This window comes from Amphiura filiformis, chromosome 14 (genome assembly GCF_039555335.1).
Source record: "Amphiura filiformis chromosome 14, Afil_fr2py, whole genome shotgun sequence".
Taxonomy (NCBI): domain Eukaryota; kingdom Metazoa; phylum Echinodermata; class Ophiuroidea; order Amphilepidida; family Amphiuridae; genus Amphiura; species Amphiura filiformis.
The window spans coordinates 51,595,037-51,610,800 of record NC_092641.1 but is presented as its reverse complement, the minus strand read 5'-3'; positions in this window follow the sequence as shown (position 1 = coordinate 51,610,800).

Sequence of the window (15,764 nt, the reverse complement as noted above, 5' to 3'; positions counted from 1 at the left end):
GATCTTGTGCGTGGCACCCGAGGGGTCTAAGGTTCGAATCCCGGGGTTCATATAGCCAAAAACCACGTTTAGCGTTAGGGTTAATGAATTCATGTTAATAAATATGTTTTGAAAATGTTATTGTAAAAAAAAATCGAAAAGATTTTTGCAAAATATTTGTTAACAGTTAAATAACTTTCTATTTTTGCATCACGTTTTCAAAAATGTTTTATGAATTCATGTTATTAAAACGTTTTTCTACCCTTTATATAGCCCAACATTTAAACCTTTTCTGTAAAACGTGTGTTTGCTGGGTTCCATCCAGTTGAAATCCATATACCCCATATGGAAAACACGACCTAAATCTTCCACACAGGGAATGTGAATTTTAAATAGGGTTACCTGAATCTATTAGGGAACAACCCAAAAGTTCGATGAAGCCTATAAACGAAAGTCCTTTCGTTAGGGAGGGAGGGGTTCAAAAAGTTCGATTACGTTTGTAAAGAAGTAGTTAAAACATCGGTCAAAGTTGATCTTTTTTTAAGTTATAATTGTAAAATTTTAGTATTTTCTGAAGTGCGATATTGACTTTTTACAGTGGTTGCTTCAAAATGATTTCAAATAAGTATAGATTGCAATACTCGCAACCTGCAACTTGAAAGTTCATTTTTTAAAGCAGCTGTACCGCACTTTGATTCTTTTTTATTTAAAAATCCAGCAAGTCCTATAATTTTTTAATATGAAGAAAAAGATTTCAAAATAAAATAGAATTAGGATCTGAAATGAGCGTTTTGAGCGTTTCGACAGCAATTTTTATGGAACATTCAATAGCACCTCAGACGTATCGAATTGCATTCTGAATACGAAGCATGTCTTTCTGATATCAAATAATTTTCATTTTTTGAAAATCACGATATAATACAAATGTTATGACCAATTATAAAAATTTGATATTTTTCAAATTTTTGATATATAACAGTCCTCGAAGTAAATTTTATAAATGTAATGATATATTCTTAAAGTGTATGTAGCTGGGAGGAAAAGCCGACGATCAATTGAAAATTTTGACATTTCGTATTGAAGATATGGATTTTTTCCCAAAAAGACATAATTGTTTTTGGTGTTTTGGGAAAACAATCCATATTTCAATACGAAAGGTCAAAATTTTCAATTGATCGTCGGCCTTTCATCCCACCTATACATACACGTTAAGTATAAATCATCAGATTCATTAATGATTTGCCATAATATGTGTATTACATTGCGAATTTCAAAAAATCCAAATTATTTGATATCAGAATGACATTCTTCGTATTCAGAATGCAATTCGATATGTCTGATGTGCTCTAATGTCCCACAATAAATACTGTCCAAACGTTCGACCCCTTCCCTTAAACGTGATCAATATCCTAGCAATGTCGCACCCCTCCACAACCCCATCGACCATAGCGACGGCGCTGTGCCCAATGAATACGGATTGTAATTTTCGATATTTGACACTTACGTTAGAGGGGAGGGGGAGGGGGTTAACCTTCTAACGAAAGGACTTTCGTTTATAGGGCTTCATCGAACTTTTGGGTTGTTCCCTTATAGGGGGTGTGTGAATTTCAACTCTGACAAAGCTCAGTGATTTAATAACAATTCTTCCCTGGTATATTTAAACACATTGCAAAAGGTTCGTACCAGTACCACCCGGGGAGTTTGGTTTTGAATTTGAAAGTGGACCCATCAATATACCAATTTTTCAAGAAATTTGGACCCATCGATATACCAAAAGACACAATGTTCGGCCTAATTTTACCCAAATTGTCTTGGTTTTTACCAATTTTCCCCAATGAATTTTGACGAAATTTCAAACAATTTGCCTTGGCTAAATGGGCTATTTAAAAAAAGAGAGAAATTTTTGGAAAAAAAACCGACCCATCCATTTATCAAAATTGGCCTAGAAAAAGGGGTCATTGATGTACCAAAAAAAAACCGTCTAAATTGCTACCCACGTCCCCGTATGGTAATTTTGTACCGAGTCCTCCTCGTACCACCTTTTTTGGAAAACAATAACCCATGATTTTTAGGAGTCCTCGGGGACGTTGCGTCTGCTCCCACCGCCACTGGTATTAGGCCTATTCGCTGTCGAAGTGACGTAATAAATCAGATTAATTACCATAGCAATAAATGAATACAATTTGACCGTATCGCCCTGCACTACAATCAGGTTGCACTCATCATGCTCATCACCTGTACAATGCCGCGCCGCTCTTTTCAAAAATACTTATCTTACAGTGCGAGTGATCAGAATGATATGGTTCAATGCATAGGTACCGCGTGAACGTTGTAGTGCAGGGCGATATAGTCAAAAATTGTATGCATCTATTACTATGGTAGTTGATCCGATTATTACGTCACTTCGGCAGCGAATATATTTCCGCCTCAATGTTTCATCGCGGCGAAAAGTTCGAGTGCGCAAAGTGGAGTATGAATCAGTTGACTATCTCGCCACGCGGGTGTCGACACATTTTTTTAAAAAATTCAAACATTTCAGAATTCTAAATTTTCATGACCATATTTGGAATCAGCATGAAACGTGCATTAAAATGAGTACAAACAAGCCCAGTATATAGGTTCAGTGGTTCTTGAGATAGCTCTTGATATTTATAGAAAATATCTCACAACTTGGAATTTTTAATCATGTTGAAGCCGATGGTCAGCAGGCTGCAGGCAGAGCAGTAAAGTCTAGTCAATAACCTGTTGTCATCTTTTATCATCGTTCACGCGTATTATAGCAATTACCTGTAAAAACTTGGCAATACATAGAAGTGTTCACGGGTAATTGATTGACTTTTGTAGGGACTTTTTCCTTTTAATATAGATTGAATACAGTACCACTCTTTTCAAAGATACTAAGCTTAGGGGAAAGTGGGGTAATGCCGGACTGTGGGGAATCCCGGACACATATCGATTTCAGCTAAACGGAGAAGGGTGGCACTATTATACTACCTATAGCTACGTCAAGGTGTACCTCACGTGTACTACTACCAGCGCTTTGGGTCTCGTCTTTCTTTGTGAAAATTACGAAAAAACAGAAATTGTCATTTTTGACTTTTTATCTGAAAAGTGGTTTATTAGCTGGGTGACAGTTAATGCAATCATGTGTCCGGGATTACCCCGTGTCCGGCATTACCCCATCATTTTTTACCATTTTGTTTTTTAATTAGGCCTATAACTAACTATAGATGTTGAGTTATTAAAAACTGGTTACTAGTTGGAACATTACTCCTACTTTGCATTGATATGATTTTCACTGATGAACTTTATTTAATCTTGTAGGCCTATAGTTAATAAGTTATAATTAAAAAACAAAATGGTAAAAAATGATGGGGTAATGCCGGACACGGGGTAATCCCGGACACATGATTGCTGCTAAGAGGGAAAGTGGAGTAGGATGATAATCCCCTAGAATGTATTAGGTACTTCTGTTACCTCAAGCATACAACTATGGGGGCTGTTGTTGTTGTCTATATTTTCGAAATAACAAGTGTCTGGCATTACCCCATCTGTATAGAGACGCATGTGTGTCCGGGATTACCCCTCACGGTCCCGATTTAATTTTTCAGTGCTTGTTCTACTAATCCATTTTTAAGATACCAAAATTCATACATCCAGCTAACAATCAAGTAGGCCTATCAAACATAATTTTCATCCATACTTCATCTGTGTCCCTTGTCGCATTAACTGTCACCCAGCTAATAAATCACTTTTCAGATAAAAAGTCAACTAGACATAGCTGTGGTCTAAGACCACAAACACAGCCGAGGGGTGACCCCTTACACCCCTTAATGACCTTTGACCCCAAAATTTATTAACCCTCCATAGACATTGGCTAATGTCAATGCGTGTGTGCATGTAGCATCACTCTGCTATGTTATTTGTGGTAGAAGAGGTATTTTGATGGTTTCTCGTCTCGGACCGGCAGTGACCCCTTAATGACCTTTGACCCCAAATAAAAATACCAGTTATATATAAACACAATTCATTTGTGAACATACTATCACTGTGCTGTTTTTCTTGGCTGATAAAATTTGTTGGTATTTCGTTTTATACCGGTAGTGACCCCTTAATGACCTTTGACCCAAATAAAAATACCACATATACATTGGGTAAACACAACGCATGGTTGTTCCCAATTTCGCTAAAGAGGCCGGGGTTATTTAATGTAACGATGTTTGCAAACATTTTATGTTCGTGATGTTTAAAAAATATGGTTGTTTTTGACGATGGTGTGCTCGATATCAAAAAACAGGGTATATTTTGGTGAATCCAGAATTATTTTTACACCACATAGACACTGGCTATAGCCAATATATATTGTATATATGCACCAGGCACATATCCCTGCGCCGTGTAATTTGAGAAAAGAAGCATTTTGAAAGTATTCGGTCAGACATCGAAAGTGACCCCTTAATGACCTTTGACCCCGCCGAAAAAAAAATACCACGTGTACACTAGGTGACATCAATTCATGTGTGAATATACCGTCAGTGTGCTATGTTTTTCTTGGCCGATAAAAATTGTTGAAGATATTTTGTTTTATACAGGAAGTGACCCCTTAATAACCTTTGACCCCAAATAAAAAAATACCACATATACATTGGGTAAACACAATTCATGTGTGAATATACCATCATTCTCCTATTTTTTTCTTAGCTAATAAAATTGTTTGAAGATATTTCGATTTATACCGGAAGTGACCCCTTAATGACCTTTGACCCCAAATCTGTGTACACCCCATAGACACTGGGTAATAACAATGCATGTGTGCAAGTGGCGTCACTGTCCTACGTAATTTGTGGGAGAAGATGCATTTTTAGCTGAAATCACTTTTTTGATGACCCCTGCGTGACCTTTGACCCCACAATTTTCATGTGACATGTAGGGGCATGGTCAATGATGGTTGTGACTAAGTTAGGTCAAAATCGGTACAAGCATGTCAGTGCTAGAGCAAATGTAAAGGTTGACAGAAGAAAGGTAGACGATTTCGTAAGAAACAAAACACAGCTCTCGGCTGTGTAAAAATGACAATGTCTGTTTTTTCGTAATTTTCACAAAGAAAGACGAGACCCAAAGCGCTGGTAGTAGTACACGTGAGGTACACCTTGAGGTAGCTAATACCCTAAGGTAGTATAATAGTGCCACCCTTCTCCGTTTAGCTGCAATCGATGTGTCCGGGATTCCCCACAGTCCGGCATTACCCCACTTTCTTCTACCTGTGTAGCCTTAACGAAAGGTGCCCGGGATTACCCCATTTTCCCTACAGGTGCGAGTGATCAACATGATATAGTTCAATGCAGAGGTACCGCTTGAACCTACTAGCGCAGTGCGATATTTTCAAAAATGGTTTTACCTATTGCTAGGGAAGTTAATCCTGTTACATCATCACTTGTACGGCGAATAGGCCTAGGGGTATGCAGTTTACCTATGCACAATCCCGGAACCTAGGATTGATTGCAGATATCAGGACTGGGGATGGTCCCTTTCTCTTTTCGAATAGCTCTGACACTTAACGTGCACAGGGTTTGACTCTTCCTGTACACGGGACCAACGGCTTTACGTGACTTCTGAATCACGGACGTCGCACATACAGTATACGGTGCTAAGCAGTGTATGGGGTGAGAAGAAATTCTACATTAAATTCTGTGATGTAACTGAACTTAATTGAAGGATTCCCGACCATATAGGAACTTTTTGGGAGGGAAGCGAATTTTCACCTAAGGCAAGCCCAAGGCTCGAACCCTCGTCGATCGTATCTCCCGGCCGATAGCGCAACGCCGTAACCACTCCAGGCCCTGAACCACTCGGCCATCTCCGGCGCCCTCAACTTGAACAACTTGATGAGGGGAATAGGGGATCACGCACCCACGAAGTTGTTGTTTTTTCGCCGCCGAAGTTTTTTTTTTTAATTTCATGCATTATACACAGTTAGGTGGGGAAAGTTTTTTTTTTAGTGTTGGTGGGGAAAATTTTCTTTTTTTGCTCATGTAGTGGGTGAAGTTTTTTTTTTTTTTTGAAAAACTTCCTACCCCCACCCTGAGAATCTAATGGTGCGTCCCTTAAGGGATTGATTTTAAGGATTAAAATAAACTATAAAGGATTGTGATTAGGGACCAATCAAGTATTAGATTTAAAATTAAATCTAACAGATTTTAAATCAAATCTTTAACATTTAAAATTCAATTCTTTAGGATTAACTTTAAACCTCAAATTAATTGGCCGCTAATACAATCCTGAAATTTAAAGTGTATTGTAGATACTAATCCTAAACCCTGGATGTATAAGATACGTGTATTAATCCAACTTAAAGGGGCATTTCGTGATCCACAGCCTCATCCCCCACTTTTCTCAAAAAAGTTGAGATTTTTACACCACTGGATACCTCTGGCTACATAATGTTTATGTACCAAATATTTCTTGCAGATTAATTCGTTTAGCAAAAATATCGCCAAATTTGAATTTCGTTCTGGTGCACCAGAACGAAATTACAACACATTGTCTATGGAGCAGTGTAATACACATAATCATGCATAACTCGCAAACGCAAAATCGGAATCAACTGAAATTTTGGAAATAAGCTTTTCTCGAGTATATCTACTGAAAAATGTCATAAAAAGAGGATGCTAGGATCACGAAATCCTCCTTTAAGATTAGAAATTTAATCTAATAGATTTGAATTTTAATCAAAAAATTCGTCATGTATTTCTTGATACAGTTTGATATTAAATCGCAAATAATAACTGTATATGCCGAAAATGTATTTTTGTGTCATGTTTTTAGTTTTATTGATTAGGGACTAGCATTTTCTTCGGAAGGGGGATCCGAAATTTACAAAAGTATGCGTCAATAAAATTGCGACCCCCTGTTTCGGCAACAAAGTTTTTATGACCCCCCGGATACCTTACCCCTAAACAGGCTAAAATTGTATTGAAATCAGTCTTTTTGAATAAAGTAAACACACTATCTGTGCGGTCATCTTGTGACTCCCTACATTTTGGTCATCAAATACGGTTTTTCTAACCAAAAAAATTTGATGCCCCCCCCCCTATATATTTGGGACCCCCCCCTTTCTGAAGAAAATGATAGCCCCCTTAGCCAAAAAATAATAATCAATCACACAAATTTGATACTTAGCTGCAAAACCTTAACTCTCTTCATGCGGGTGTCGACTGCAGACGACAAGTTTCAAATTTTTTTTTTTAATTCAAAAATTTCAGAAATGTAAATTTTCATGACCATATTTGGAATCAGTATGAAAAATGCATTAAAATGAGTACAAACATGCCTAGTATTGATCCAGTAGTTCTTATGATAGCTCTTGATATTTTGAGAAAATATTTCAAAACTAACTTTTTCTGTTGAAGCGCATGGCTAGCACGCAGAGCATTAATGATAAAAGGTGGTGCAGGAAATGGAAAGACCGCATGGATTTTCTAGTCCACCGCAGGTGAAAGATCGTGGACTGACCGCAGTTGGTTGTATAATGTCGATTATTTTGCCGTGTTACAATGAAACGAATGAATGCATAAAGGAATGGCATGTTTATGGGCGGCCGAATCTGCCAAAAGGGTATCAAATGCTGAAAAAGGTCTCAAATACCGAAAAGGGTCTCAAATGTTGAATGAAAAGGTTTCAAATCTTCACAAAGGTTTCACATTCTCAAAAAGGTTTCAATTTCTCACACAGGTTTCAAATCTTCATAAAGGTTTCAAATCTTCATTAATGTTTCAAAACTTTATAAAGGTTTAAAACTATTAAAAAGGTTTCAAATTTCCATAAAGGTTTCAAATTTTCATAAAGGTTTGAAATCTTCCCAAAGGTTTCAATTCGTCATAAAGGTCTCAAATCTTCACAAAGGTTTCAAATTCTAAAAAAATGTTTCCAATTTCTCACACAGGTTTCAAATCTTCATCAAGGTTTCAAATCCTCATAAATGTTTCAAAACTTAATAAAGGTTTCAAATTTCCATAAAGGTTTCAAATCATTAAGAAGGTTTCAAATTTCCATAAAGTTTTCAAATATTCATTAAGGTTTCGAATCCTTATAAGGGTTTTTTTCTCATTTCGTCACACATTTGTTTCTAACTTTTATAGTCCAGTCAAAGTGGGTTTTGACTCGCCACTAATTGCAACAGATTTTTTTTTCACTGCTATGAATGTCAGAGATGTCCCCTGAACAGCATACAAAAAGTATACCAAACTATACTTGGTGGAAAGGTAGTTTTTGGCGGGAAAAGGTCATACAGGGGTCAAATTTCAAAATCGACCCAATCATTTTAAAACAATACCAAATTATTCCTCTAGTCATAAGGATTCAGAAAAACAATAGTTTGCCATATCTGTGATGTACAGTACTAGTACTTGAGTTAGAACCGAAAAGGTCAAAGGTCAAATGTTGGGTTCAACAGAGGTCCAAAAACTAAAAATTGTCTGATTTTAATCAAAATGGTCTCAAATTGTTCGTCTTGCAAACATGGTTCATTTAAAGAATATTTGCACTGTTTAGGTTGTTTAATTACATGCGTAAGATCGAAAACTAGGTTGGGGTCAATAGAGTTCAATGGTCAATAACCTCTTTCACCCTGCTACCTAGGTAACGAAACATCCAAGATATGGCAAACTATTCTTATTTTGGAGTGTTTTTAAAGGACAAACACATTGAGACCATTTTCAAGGAGATCGGAGCATTTTTTCAAAGTTGTGTAACCCAAAATTTGACCTTTGACCTTTTTGCTTATAACTTGAGAATGGTACATCACAGATATGACAAACTATACTTTTTTCTGAATCCTTAAGACTAAAGGAATACTTTGGTATAGTTTTGGAGATTGGAGCAATTTTGAAATTTGACCCCTGTATGACCTTTTCCCGCCAAAAAAAACTACCTTTCCACCAAGTATATTTTAGTATATTTTTGATATGATGTTCAGGGGACATCTCTAAAATGTATAAACGTGAAAAAAATTCTGTTGCAATTAGTGGTGGGTGACACCACAAATTTGTTTAGATTGACTGGCGTATTAACACAGCAACTTTTTTTGGCAAAAATAATGTAGTATTTTTTGACACAATGTTTAAACGTTTTATGATTTTTTATACGCTTGGAAATGTCAGTAAATCTCCGTAAAAACATTAAAGATGCCGTCGTGTTTGTTGTGTTATCATGAAAGAGATAATAATTATGGCATGCCCGTTGTTGTGGCATGCCGTTATCCCGGGGCCGTTATTTCAACAAAATATGTATTTACCTTCCTTTTATGTAGGCCTAATCCATGCGTGAAAACTAGATAGGGGCCTATATGTTTTAATTTAGTTTTTTTGTCAAGTTTGTGTTTTGACGATGACGATTGTACAATCATATAATGATAATATTAATGGTGTGATCATTTTAAGTTTAAGTTCAGCGCACACGTATAACATGTCTCTGAACAACACTGAGAAACTGCACCGCCCCGTCGGACGCCATGTAGGCCCTACGTCTATTATGGCCTATACATGCATCATGGAGTTGGCATGTTTGTGAAAAAATTGATTTAACATCTTTTTCGTAGGTGAAGTAAAAATGTCGCTAAAATGGAAAACATCTGTACAAATATCTACAACTAAGAAGCAGTGGCGGCACCAGAATTTTTTTTCGGGGGGCAAAGTGAATTTCAGGGGGGAATCGACAAATTTTGCGCAAAATTGCCGCATAAAGTGGAAATTTACGTAATTTGGGGTTTTTTGCCTCAAAAGTGGGGCCAAACTGGGGGGACAAAAAATGTTTGGGGTGCCCCCTTGCCCCCGCCCCCTCCCCCACCGTAGCGCTACCACTGCAAAGAAGACACGAGTAACCAAATTGCTGTGACCATAAATTCCATTTGGTCGCTCTAGATGGCTTAAAGCCATATTATAACATTTCTGTAAAAATAGATTAGTATTTATAAAATGTTAGCTCTTACTGTCAGATATATCCCCTTTTAATTTTGAGCCGAACAAGTGAGGTAAAGCATAGAAAATTGGAATTTACTACTAGAACCCATGCATGTTACTCCCACGGTTGTAATACGGTACGATCGGCGGCGGGGTATCCCGCAGTGCCCCCGCACGCCGTGTACGTACTGTGCATACGTGTTCGACTAATATTTCCATCGTAATAATAAAACGCCGGTTCCATCGTTTTATTCAAAATCTCCGATTTTGACAAAACTACAGCACCTAAAGTCTTGATTTGTGCAGAGTAGGCCTATCTTTATTGACTAAAATACATGACAATCGTGTAAAAAAACAGAATTTAAAATTTTGTTGAGGACGTTCTCCTCAGCAGAGCACTGTTTGACATTTTCAAACTTGCATCTGTCTTTCCCTGGTCTTTCTAAAGTTCTTGAACGCATTGATCATGTTGATAATCGATTATACACTGGCAAAAAACAGTGTTTAGAAATCGAGTTCAGATTTTTGTTTAGAAAGTTAATGTTTTTCATTTAAACACTTTAATAGATCTTAAACATTTAAACTATATAAATCATATGACTAAGTGTTTATGATCTGAACATAACGGTTTAAATGCTAGACATTTATCTTTCTAAACACCAATCTGTACTCGATTTCTAAACACTGATTTTGCAAAAACAGTGTTTAGAAATCGAGTTCAGATTTTTGTTTAGAAAGTTAATGTTTTGCATTTAAACACTTTAATAGATCTTAAACATTTATACTATATAAATCATATGACTAAGTGATTATGATCTGAACATAACGGTTTAAATGCTAGACATTTATCTAAACACCAATCTATACTCGATTTCTAAACACTGTTTTTGCAGTGTATGATTTCTTACTTTTCATTTTCTCTGGTAAAACCAATATACTTTTTAAAACAATTAGTCCTTCCCATGTTTCGCTACTCTGTTAAAAAATATACCATGGTATAACAAATCATTCGACCTTACATGGCTGTGTTCGCCTTTCTCATTGATAAAGGCAGAGATACCTGTGTTGTTATGGAGTTATCGAAAGCTTTTGATATGAGTGATCATGGTATTTTACTGCATATCACTGTGGCTTTACTCTCTGATTTTACGTGCAGAAAAACAGCGGGTAAATTTGCAGTTTAATATTTTTTTTTAAATACTAGTGCACCTGCGGCTGTGAGAGCCCTGATGCTGTGAGAGCACTGGCATGATAGCGATACTGTTTGACCCCAGATGACCTTTGAACTCGGATGACCTCGGTGCAATTTTTTTCATGCTCCCCTCAGTCATACGAAATATTCCACCTATCAAGTTTAAGCCCAATAGGGCAAAGTTTAAATTGAGCCCCTACATGACCTTTGACCTCGATTTTGTTTTGCGCATATATTCCCCTTGTATCAAGGATTCCACCCACCAAGTTTGAACCCGATAGGACAAAGTTTGAAATCCATGACCTTTGACCTTTGACCTCGGATGACCTCCATATAATGTTTTTCATGCTCCCCTCATACGAAGGTTTTGACCCACCAAGTTTGAGCCCGATCGGACAAAGTTTGAAATTTGACAATCCGTAATGACCTTTGACCTTGGTTGACCTCGATTTTATTTCACGCATTATATTCCCCTCCTATCAAGGATCCCACCCACCAAGTTTGGGCCCGATCGGACAAAGTTTGAAATTTTGACCTTTGACCTTGACCTCCGATGACCTTCAAAACCACATGGCCAACATGCTTTTCCCGATACCTATCTATATGCGAAATTTGAGCGCGATACGTCGAAGCACGGCGAAACGCATAGCCGGACAGACAGATAGATAGACAGATAGACAGACAGACAGATACAGCCCGCTTATTATTTTATTAGTATAGATAGATAGATAGATGTGAGGGCCCTGAAGCTGTGACAGCACCAGCAACATGATGGCATACTGTTTGAAGGTTTATATCAGCAATTTCAAACATATTGGGGAATCCCCCATATTCTACTCCATTGCTTCCAGTAGGGAGCCTTGTGTGGTACCTGCAGCTACTGCAGATACATGTACATTATTTCTTTGAAAGTAAAATAACTCTTGTCCCTTGTGGTCTCTGGCAATACTCCAGGAATGAATAAATGAATGACCTATTCACCCATAAAGGCACCACGCTGCTTGGGCAACTTGAGACATGTTGAGAATCGTCTACTGGATTATTTTTATCCAGTTGTTTGTTATCCACTTAAGGTATTTCCCCCCGAGATGACCTTTGACTTTGAGGGGGCCTTTCCAAAACCTCCCCATCAACAGCGCATGCCTGGTACCCATCTGTATCCGAAATATTGGGCCGATGCGTCGAAGCGCGGCGAAACGCATAGCCGGACAGACACACAACGGCTATTATTTTAGTAGTAGAGATAGATAGATAATGACCTTTGACATCGGTTGACCTCAATTTCATTTCGGGCATATATTCCCCTCGCACCAAGGATTCCACCCACCAAGTTTGAGCCTGATCGAACAAAGTTTGAAATTTGACCCCTCCGTAATGACCTTTGACCTCGGTTGACCTCAATTTCATTTCGGGCATATATTCCCCTCGCACCAAGGATTCCACCCACCAAGTTTGAGCCCGATCGGACAAAGTTTGAAATTTGACCCCTCCGTAATGACCTTTGACCTCGGTTGACCTCGATTTTATTTCGGGCATATATTCCCCTCGCACCAAGGATTCCACCCACGAAGTTTGAGCCCGATCGGACAAAGTTTGAAATTTGACCCCTCCGTAATGACCTTTGACCTCGGTTGACCTCAATTTCATTTCGGGCATATATTCCCCTCGCACCAAGGATTCCACCCACCAAGTTTGAGCCCGATCGGACAAAGTTTGAAATTTGACCCCTCCGTAATGACCTTTGACCTCGGTTGACCTCGATTTTATTTCGGGCATATATTCCCCTCGCACCAAGGATTCCATCCACCAAGTTTGAGCCCGATCGGACAAAGTTTGAAATTTGACCCCTCCGTAATGACCTTTGACCTCGGTTGACCTCGATTTTTATTTCGGGCATATACTCGCCTCGTAGCAAGGATTCCACCTACCAAATTTGGGCCCGATCGGACAAAGTTGAAAATTTGACCCTTGACCTCCGATGACCTTTAAAAGTAGCCCATAAACATGGAATGCCCGATACCTATCTATATCCGAAATATCGGAACGATGCGTCGAAGCGCGGCGAAACGCATAGCCGGATAGACAGACAGACAGACAGAGCTCATTATTTTATTAGTATAGATAATATCGTCCAGCAGTTGCAGCTGCAAAACAAGTGTTAATTTGAGTAACACTTTTTAAACATGTTAAACCGTTAATGTATTATGTTCAATTGTGTGTTGAAATATAAACACATATGTTAATAACTTGCTTTTGGAGAGTGTTGTTAACGTGTTAAAGCGTTTAAAAATTAGCATCATCATTTAATCATAGTGTTAATGTGGCAAAGTGTGAAAGTGTTATTATTTTAACAAACAATATTTTAACACAAATGTTAATATTTTAACACATTAACGGTTTAACGTGTTTAGAAAGTGTTACTCAATTAGTGTTAATCTAACACTTGGTTTGGAGAGTGTTAATAACGTGGTAAAGCGTTTAAAAATTAACATCATCATTTAATCATAGTGTTAATGTGCCAAAGTGTTAATATTTTAACACATAATTGTTAATATTTTAACACAAATGTTAATATTTTAACACATTAACGGTTTAACGTGTTTAAAAGTGTTACTTAAATAGTGTCAATCTATTAATTAATTTTTTTAGTTGTCAAAAAGCACACGGCAATTTGGCCAAGAAGTGGCAAAAGACAAAACAAAAAAAGAACTTCAGAAAAAAAGAAAAAAACAGGTGGACCGAAGATCATTCAACTGCATAGAACACGTACAGTTTTCTGACCAAATGTTTGTGAGACAATAACCCTTTTCGACATAAAGTCAGGTGTTATAGTGACTGCACACGCTCGATTCCCGGGCTTCTATGTTTCGCAAATTATGAAACGGTAGTTGGTTGGAAACAATAGCTTTGAACTTCACAAAATAATCACAAAGCGTAAAGGAAATACAGTTCTTATCTTACCTGTTTGTGTGAACCAAACTTATAACACGGACGGACAGACGAGTTGATCATCAGTGCGCAGTAACACCCAAAATTACATCGCAGTGTCGTAATGGAAACTTGATAAAAATTTGCAGTTTTGGACAAAGTTACGATTTTTTGTATTTATTGATTTCATAGAATAAGCCCGTTTCTCTTGGAATATACATGGCTTATTTGTACCCATCTTAACCAGATTTCGGGATTTTACTCGAAAACAGGATGGATTTATATCGGAATATATATAAATCGAGCCATTTTTTGGTGGTATTTGTTACCGCGTTTTGGATGATATTTTCCAGCGTGAATGGAGCCGGTAAGTAATTTTTTTTTATTTCCTCGATAGATGTGACGGATATAGGTTAAAAAGGGAAATTGTTGACAAACAATTTTCTAATACGCAGTACCGTATATACATGATGAAGCTAAGAATAATTATGTACTCTCTATAAATGTAAAAGACTAGTGCACAAAAGGGGTGAATATCGCTCAAAAATAGTGAAATTCACTCCGAAAAATGTAAAAGAGTGAACCAAAAGAGTGACTTTTTTCAGTAGCACCCAAAAAGAGTGAAAATCACTCAAAAATAGTGAAATGATCACTCCGAAAAATGTAAAAGAGTGAACCAAAAGAGTGGCATTTTTTAGCACCCCAAAAAGAGTGAAAATCACTCAAAAATAGTGAAATGATCACTCCGAAAAAGTGGAATGCGCACTCTTTAAGAAGCCATGATGAGAGGGACGACTTCGCGACTCTTTTTGGAGTGGACCTTTATGGATAGCTCCTTGGAGAGTGAAAATGTCACTATTGTAGTGACATTCACTCTTTCGGAGTGAAAAAAATAGTGAAATTCACTCCGAAAAATGTAAAAGAGTGAATCAGAAGAGTGCATTTTTTGTGCACTCCAAAATGAGTGAAAATCGCTCAAAAATATTGAAATGTTCACTCTAAAAAACGTGAATTTCACTCCAAAAGAGCGGAGCAACTCTTTTTGGAGTGGACCTTTATGGATGTCTCCTTGGAGAGTGAAAATGTCACTATTGTAGTGAAATTCACTCTGTCGGAGTGAAAAAAAAATAGTGAAATTCACTTCAAAAAATGCAAAAGGGTGACCTTTTTGCACTCCAAAAAGAGTGAAAATCACTCAAAAGTGAATTTCACTCCAAAAGAGCGGAGCTATGGAGTGAACCTTATTGGATGGCTCATTGAAAAGCGAAAATGTCACTATTTTGATGTCACCCTTTCGGAGTGAAAATTTTACTCGTTTGGAGTGATTTGAGACGAATATTTGTCTCAGGGAGTGATTTTACTCTCAGAGTGCATAAAAATATACACTCACTCTTTTAGTTTACTCTTTTACATTTAGATAGTGAAGTCTTTAAAAGAAAACATGGCCTTATTAATTCGCTTAAAATATATAGCCTTATTCACCATGTTGATCATCTTCACATCCCTTTCTTTGCAAATTAAGTCTAGATCTGTAGACGGGAAGAGACAGTGCGTTTTTTGTGACTCTGTGGTAATGATATTTTGCTTTCTATGTAGGCCTATAATAGTTTCAATAATTATAATATGTAGGCCTAACATATTTTTAGTACTTGCTACGTAGGCCTATGGGAAAAGTCCCCCTAGATTAAAACCGAGACAAAATTGACCAA